This window comes from Vulpes vulpes, chromosome 10, assembly GCF_048418805.1.
Source record: "Vulpes vulpes isolate BD-2025 chromosome 10, VulVul3, whole genome shotgun sequence".
Classification (NCBI taxonomy): Eukaryota; Metazoa; Chordata; class Mammalia; order Carnivora; family Canidae; genus Vulpes; species Vulpes vulpes.
The window spans coordinates 10,820,554-10,828,592 of NC_132789.1; positions in this window are offsets into that span (position 1 = coordinate 10,820,554).

Below are 8,039 nucleotides of genomic sequence, written 5' to 3' on the forward strand. Positions count from 1 at the left end.
CCTCTTCTTTCTCTGTGTCTCTTATGAATAAATAAATAAAATCATTTTTTTAAAAAAGGGAGAGTGTGTGATATTTGAACTCTTGATGTGACTATGTCTGGAAAGTACGATTGGCCCCCCTGTGTTACTCCACAGAAGTGACTAATGGTGCGTATTTAGGTGGCATGCATGGCAGCAGAGGGGAGTTATATTTTGGAGGTAGGAGGAGAAAGGACCCTCAGAACTCAATGAGTGTACAGCTGTCCACAGCATCACATGTGGGCTGGGCCTGTCCTCAATGTCTTTTGGACAAACCTCAAACCGATAAAAATAAATATGGGCCGTTGATTGGAGACTTCCATTTGTAGCACGGGTTCACATGCTTGTCCCATTTAGCAGCCCTATAGGGCAAGGGCTACAGTGATCCTGGGTTCACAGAGCAGGAAAATTGAGGAGATAAAGTGACCTCGCCCCACGGCTCCCACTGGGAAGTGGCAGAAACAGGATTTGCACCTAGGTCTGTATGACCTCAAGTGAGTCCCCTTTACCACTCGGGCCGAGCGTCCTGCATCATTCAGGCCGGCTCTGCCCAACACTCAGCACCTCTGTTCAGGAGCCCCAGTGCACACTGTAATTCTGGGAATAATGCCAGTATCTCAGGAACGTGAGTAGAAGTGGTAAGGCTTGAAGGGGTACGTCAAAGAGGAACAAGGGAATCGGAAATTTCAGTCTTAGCCAAAGAGACCCAGAGTTCCTTCAGCGTGCCTGAGTCTTACCTGTAACCAATCCAAGTTCCCTGTTGCTCCTAGCAACCCTAGGAGTGAGCAGATTGTCACATCACACCTACTTAAACCCCCCCAGGGACGCGGCACTCACTACCTTTCTCAGGAGCCCAAAAACCAAAGGAAGTGTTTCCACTGGCATTGCCAGGTGGAGTCTCCATTGAAATGATCCTTCTAGAAGGTGATGTGGCAATTCATAGATGTCAACCTTCAGGGCCACAAAAACACACATGCCTTTTGTGCCACCGTGTTGCTCTGGAGCTTTTCTGAAGTGAAGATTCTAGAGAAGATGTGGGCCATCCTGTAAGCACAAGTGTTCAGGATGGCGATTTCTACAATTGCGTGACATTTAGAAACCCCCTAAATGATCCGGCAACGGAAGATTGGGTAGATGTCTCTGAGATCTCCTGGGAAATGTTGCCATGAGGCCATTGAACATTGTTTTCCTTACTTCTCTTCCTTTGCTGTCTCCTCTTTCAGAGAGATAAAATCTGCTTTCCTAGAATGCCCTCACCTGAGCTCTAGCACTGCCTCGTGGAAGCAATTTAGATGACATGTGGTGTGCAGAACTTAGAACCCTGAACTGAGAGAAGAAAGGCTGAGGTCAGAGAACAGTGCACCCTCGCTCCGTGATTTTCTGCTGGGTGCCTCCCTAGCATCATGTTCTAGAACATGTGCACCCTCGCTCCGTGATTTTCTGCTGGGTGCCTCCCTACCATCATGTTCTAGAACATGTGCACCCTCGCTCCGTGATTTTCTGCTGGGTGCCTCCCTAGCATCATGTTCTAGAACACACCTCCCTGTGCCTGGGGAATATCTGGTTAACCTCCACCAAGATATTTCATATATACTTGGCTTCCTCTTCCAAAGGAGGCTTATAACTTATATGCTTGCTTTGTTTTTAAAAATGTTTAAAATTTATTTTTTATCTTTGTTAAAGAGACCTCGAGTAGGGGAGGGCAGAAGGCTTGGGAGAGAAAATCTGAAACAGGCTTCATGCTCAGCTCAGAGCTGGACATGAGGCTAGATCCCAAGACCCCCAGATCATGAACCTGAGCTGAAATCGAGAGTGAGGCATGTAACCAACTGAGCCACCCAGGCACCCCTTTAGGAAGTTTTATTGTGGACTATATTTTATATGCAAAATGGGTCCAAAAATATTTATATCCCCCAGAGAGGAGGCCAGAGGCTAAGTCACCAACGGTGGGCCTCTCAGGACCTACAGAAATAAAGATGGGATGAGTCAAAGAAAATGTGAAAACAAGCCAAAAATTAGAGGAAAAGGTGTTCCTTGAAGTATAAATCGCTCCAAAAGCCAGCACGCTGCTGCTGCCCCACCTGGTCTCATCTGTCTACTCCCAATTCTGACCCCTCGGCCAACTGCTCCTTGACTGGGATCCATCCCGATGACCTTCTCCCTGCCCAGGCCTCGGGGGTGGGCCGTCACCCCACAGCCTGCCTCCTGTCCTGCCCAGACACAGAGCCCTGCAGCAGGCTGGGCCCCGGCGGGTACCGTGTGTGTGACCGGTGTGCGCGTGTTGGATCGGGGGGGTTCCCTGGCGGAGGTGGCCCAGCCCTCTGTCCCATGGGACGCAGCCTGCTTGACCCAACTCCTGGACAGTGAAATGACCGCTGTCTGCAGATGTGGCTGGAAGATATTTTTATACAAGGTGTGTTTAAAGATTTATGTTCTTGTGACTTCTTATTTTTCTTTTTCTGTCGTGGTGTTTTTTGAAATACTTAAAGTAGAAAGAAGAAGAAAAATATATATATAATATAATAAAATAAACACATAAAAACCCTCCAATCAGATAAAAAACAGAACTTTATCAGTACCTTAGGAGTCCCTAAAATCACCATCAATTTGATGATTGTGTAAATCATTCTCCCATCATATGTATAAAACCTTCTTTTGTTTCTATATATCTGAAACATATGTACAATGTATGTATGTATTATTTCTAATATATTTTATTAGATACATATAACAATATAGGAAATTGTTATATATTATGCATACATAAATATGTTATAATGTATTATCATATATACATGTATACATTTATCACTATGTGAGTATTCCTAAGCAATGACTTCTTTTGTTCTGCCTGTTTTTGAACTCTATGGAAATCGAACAGCAGTTTGTATATTCTTCTGCAGCTTCTTTCCTTTACCATCCTTCTCACGGCCTTCGTCCCTGTTGTCCCATATGGCTTTTAATTCATGCACCTTCAGTGCCGTGTCATAGTCATCGCACCACTCTGCTAGGGTTTATGGACATTTTTCTGTTGATGGCTATACATGGGTTGTTCCTGGAGTTGTTGCTACCAATGACATCTTTTTACATGTCTCCTGGTATGTGTGCAAAAAAACGTTCCTAGGGTATGGTGTTAGTCAGGGTTCAACCAGACCAGGAGATCGAGATTCAGAGATGTAATGGAAGGAGTCGATTTACAAGACTGTGGGAGCTGGTTGGGCGAGTCCAAAACCCAGAGGGCAGGCTGGTGGAAAAGTCTTGGGCATGAGCCATCACAAGTGGAATCTCTTCTTTGGGGAACCATCAGCTCTGCTCTTAAGGCCTTTTGAGATTGCATCAGGGCCACCCAGATGATCCAGAATAGCCTCATTTGCTTGAAATCAACTGATTATGGACTTTAATCACATCTACAAAATTCCTTCACAGCAACAACTAGCTCAATGCTTGACAGAGCAACCAGGAACTATAGCCCAGCCAAGTTGAAATATAACCATGACCTTCATAGTTGTAAACCAGGAAGTGGGATTGGTGGGGCCAGAGCGAGGATCAAGGTGGGAAAGGAGTCACAAGCATGTGTTTTCCCACGTAATATCATTGTTTCTTTTGTTATTGGAAAGGCAGAAAGAATAGCTGTTGAAGTCTGAAAGCCAACACAATGAATGATGAAATTCGTTCTGCCTCCTACCCCTTTCTAAGGACTCCCCACCCCTCTACCTTGCCCCTGCCCTGCCCCAGACAACCAGTTAAGAGCAGGTGTGTGCACTATATGCATATAAGTATCCCAACTTTAATTTCATTAAATTTTTATTAAAAAACAGACTCACGATATTGATGTCACTTTGTAACCAGCATGTTAAAAAAAATCAGTAACATTTTATGGGTGTCCCTCCTGCCTGGACAGTTAAATCTAAAATCATTCTTTATAATAGTTGCTTAATAGTCTGTTGGTCAAAGAAAGTCACTATAACTTTGCAAATGCTCCTCCTGCATTGGTGGGCACTTCCCTGGCTTCTGGGATTTGCCCTCTATTAACAATGCTCCATAAACATCCTTGCAGACCTTTCCTCTGGAGCAGCTGCTTTTATTTCTGTGGACAGAATCCCAAAAGCAGAAGGCAGACTGAAGGGCGGGCGTATTTTAAATGTCAAGAGACTCCAGCAGACACTTCCCTGAGAAGCTGTAGCCGTCCACACTCCCACCAGCAATGTCAGATCAGGGAATATCCATTCCCTGCATGCTCACCAGCACTGATTTTTTTTAACAATTTTGTTAACTCTTGCCAACCCAATGAATTAAAAAAGATAATAATAACACTTTCTCATCATCACTTTAATTTGTACTTTTTCCCTGTTGGCAAGCCTGGCAGATTTTCAGAAGCATGTAGCTACTTGGATTTTCTTTTCATGAACTGCTGGCTCATGTCTTTGGAATATTTTTCTGTGGGGCTCTTGCCATTGTTGCCAGTACAAAATGGCATTGTTCAATCAGCTTTGGTGAGACTGTGCATGAGAGCACCACTCATTTTTGGGTCCCCTATTCTGTTGTGGGTGAGAAGTAGGTCTTGGATCAGCCACTCCGGTACCTTATTTTCTGGAGTTTGTCCCTGGGGAGAGTTACCTCTCATCTGGGACTCTGGCTCTCTGCCTTTAAAATGGGGTTAATCGGTCTTGGGTCTCTTAAGCTTGTTTTGCAAAGATGGAAGGAACAAATGCACATCAGATGCTTGGGATTTGCAAGTGCTCAGCAGGTGGATGTCAGATGCTGTTGTCAGGAGTGGAGTCTACAGGAACACAGAATTGCTCTGTGGTCACACACAGCACACCCAAGGTGACTGGCAGTGGCCATGGGGGGTCATATGACCCGTGGAGAGGATCAAAGGCCATGTGGGGGGGGGAATACTGTCACAGTAGGGGGCCTGAACACTGACTGGACTGTCCCTGAGCCTGACTGGTGTCCTCTCTGCCTGAGTAGCCCTGTTTTCTTGGCATGGATGGCTGCCTTGGATGGTGGAGCACTCAAAACCAGCTGTGACAAGGGTAATACCTGAATAGGGGCCAGGGTGTGGGGGACAGGACAGGATCCTGAAACATGAGGTCAGCTCCTTTTTCTGAGGCCCCTAGCAAGAAAGTGACATTAGGAGGCAGGACAGGAGAGGGTCCCATTACTTCCAGGCTTCCAAAGTGCCCAGGACTACCCACAAACCTCGGGACGAGCCTATATGGTGTAAATAACTCATCGCCTTTTCACTTGGGCTCAGAGAGGTGAGGTCACTTTCTCAAGATCCCACAGCCAGCAAATGACAGAGCTGGGATTTGAAGCCAAGTCTGAATCCCCAACTCCATGCTCCTAACCATTACCCCAGTGTCTGGCTAATGAGAATGCTATTGCCCTCGCCTCCAGTTGGTTAGATCACAGCAGGCACCTGGACCAAAGGCCAGTGGGATGTGTCATGCAGAATTCTCAGTGGAGCAACTTTAGACAAATACAGTATACTTAGAAGGCACCAGTGCTGAGGACCAGCAGTTAGGAGTTCCACTAGGGGATGCCTGGGTGGCTCAGTGGTTTGAGCGTATGCCTTTGGCTCAGGTCGTGATCCCTGGGTCCTGGGATCAAGTCCCACATCAGGCTCCCTGCGGGGAGCCTACTGCTTCTCCCTCTGCCTATGCCTCTTTCTCTCTGTGTCTCTCATGAATAAATAAATAAAATCTTAAAAAAAAAAAAAAAAAAGGAGTGCCACTAACTTTCAGCTTGCATTTAATCCTCAATACCCCTATGAGGTTGGTTGCTTGGTCACTTGAGCCAAGGACCCCCACCCAGTGAAGGAGGGTTGGAGTGGGGATGCAGGGCCCAATCCCACTCTAGCCAGGGCCCCTGCACCATGGTTAGGAGGGAGGCGCGAAATGGTTGGTATCAAAGGGGAAATCGGTGGAGTGCGCCCTATGGTGGTGGGCACAACCGGCAGCGCCCACCAGGGCCTCGGAGTCGAATTCGGTTCCTTGTTCTGACATTTCCTAATAGCGTGGCCTGGGCAAGTCATTTTACCTGCTTGAGTCTCAGTTTCCCCATCTGTAAAACAGGAATAGTAATCGAGGGGACTTCTCGGGTAGCAGTGAGGATTTGGTAAAGCAAGTATTCACCGGTTATGGTTAACACACCATAGTGATAACTGAGAGCAGTGCCAAGGGAGTGATTCCTTCCTTTCCAGGGATGGGAAGGGAGCTGGAGTGCACCCTTGGGGCCAGCTCACCAAGGGTAGGCAGGGTGGGGGGAGGGCACCATGGAAGCTTTAGAAAGTTATTTTGGGAACAAATCAAGAACCATCCTGTGATCTCATGCCACCTTTTCCCTCCTTCCCTGGCCTCCTTTCTTTTCTATCAAGGCCACTCAGCCAGGAAATGTCAGAGCAGTCTGCCTCCCACATCATGACTGTGACCACTTACCACCTCCTGGCTAATCTCCCCCAAACCCTGTCTTTCTCACTGTCTTCACTCCCCAGCTCAAAAACCACCCATGGCTCTTCATGGTCCCCCAAGCTCACTGTCCACCATCTACCTTCAACCTACCTTCTCAAACTGCCTCTCCATCCCTGTCCTCCACTCACAGCAAGCCTGCAAGGATACACTTTGCCTGTGCCAAGCACTGTGCCAGGCTCCAGCAGGCAGAAAGCTGAAGATGGGGCTTGTTATTGGATTCAGCCCAGCTGGTTTACTCACTGCCCACCTCTGGCCTCTGGGGCCTCTGCCCAGGCTGGACCCCTAACTGAGAGGAATGTCTTCCCTCTCCTTGGTTCTTTTTTTTTTTAATTTTTATTTTCTTTTATTTATGATAGTCACAGAGAGAGAGAGAGGCAGAGACACAGGCAGAGGGAGAAGCAGGCTCCATGCACCGGATGCCCAACGTGGGATTCGATCCCGGGTCTCCAGGATCGCGCCCTGGGCCAAAGGCAGGCGCCAAACTGCTGCGCCACCCAGGGATCCCGGCCCTCCTTGGTTCTAACCCTCACTCTATCCAAAGTTCGAAATGGTAGTAATCGGCTGCAGGAAACTTGCAGAGTCTGATCAATCTAACCATCTAAGGTTAGATCACACCCCTAAGGATGGCTACAGTTTTAAAAGGCAGATACAAACGAGTGTTGGAGAGGATGTGGAGTAAATGGACAGTGGTGCAGTGGTGCAGTGGTGAGAATGTAAAAGAGTGCAGCTGCTTTGGAAAAGTTTGGCAGTCCCTCAAAATGCTAAATCTGGGATTACCATATGACTGCTGAATAACTGTCCTGGTTGAACCAGGAGCCTCTGCGCCCTGGCTCAGCCCTGTCGACACGGTTCCACCCTTCTCTGAGGAGCTCTGTGGTGGTTTCAGGCACAAGATGTCCCTGAAGCTAACTTATTCTCCGTAGAATCCCGACTGCCTTTGGTGGATCAGGGCACGAGGTGTGCTCCTTGTCGCTGGGGTGTCCTTGCCCCTGGGACTTCTTAATTGGACAGAGGGAGGAAATGTGTATGTAGACTTCCATGCATAAAGCCTGAAAAGCCACGAGCTGAATGAAGCTGATACTCCCAATTCAGCCCATTGCTACTACAATCTTCCGAGGTTTCTAGCTTGCCATATTTGCATTTCTCGCAGTGCCAAACCTAGATCCCAAATCAGCAGTATATATATTCACTTACTTAATCCCACATACACAGAGAAAGTTTCAGAATACCACTTTGGAGAACCCAATCATGACACAGAGTTTACAATTTGTTCAGTGCGGTTCTGTGATTTATTTGGAATAAGTCAGGTTTGTTTGTCTCTGTTTGCATTCCTCTTTATGGATTTCCCCCATAGTGTTGATTTGTATTTTTTTAAACCACACAAAATAGCAACACATTTACAAAATGGAAACAGAACAAAACACATTTCCAAAAGTCAAAACTATACAAAAAGAGAATGCTGTATGTTAATTATACTGGAATTTAAAAAAGGAAACTACAAAAAGATATCCTCATAGACATGTCATTCTCTCTCGTCATGCTCCCACC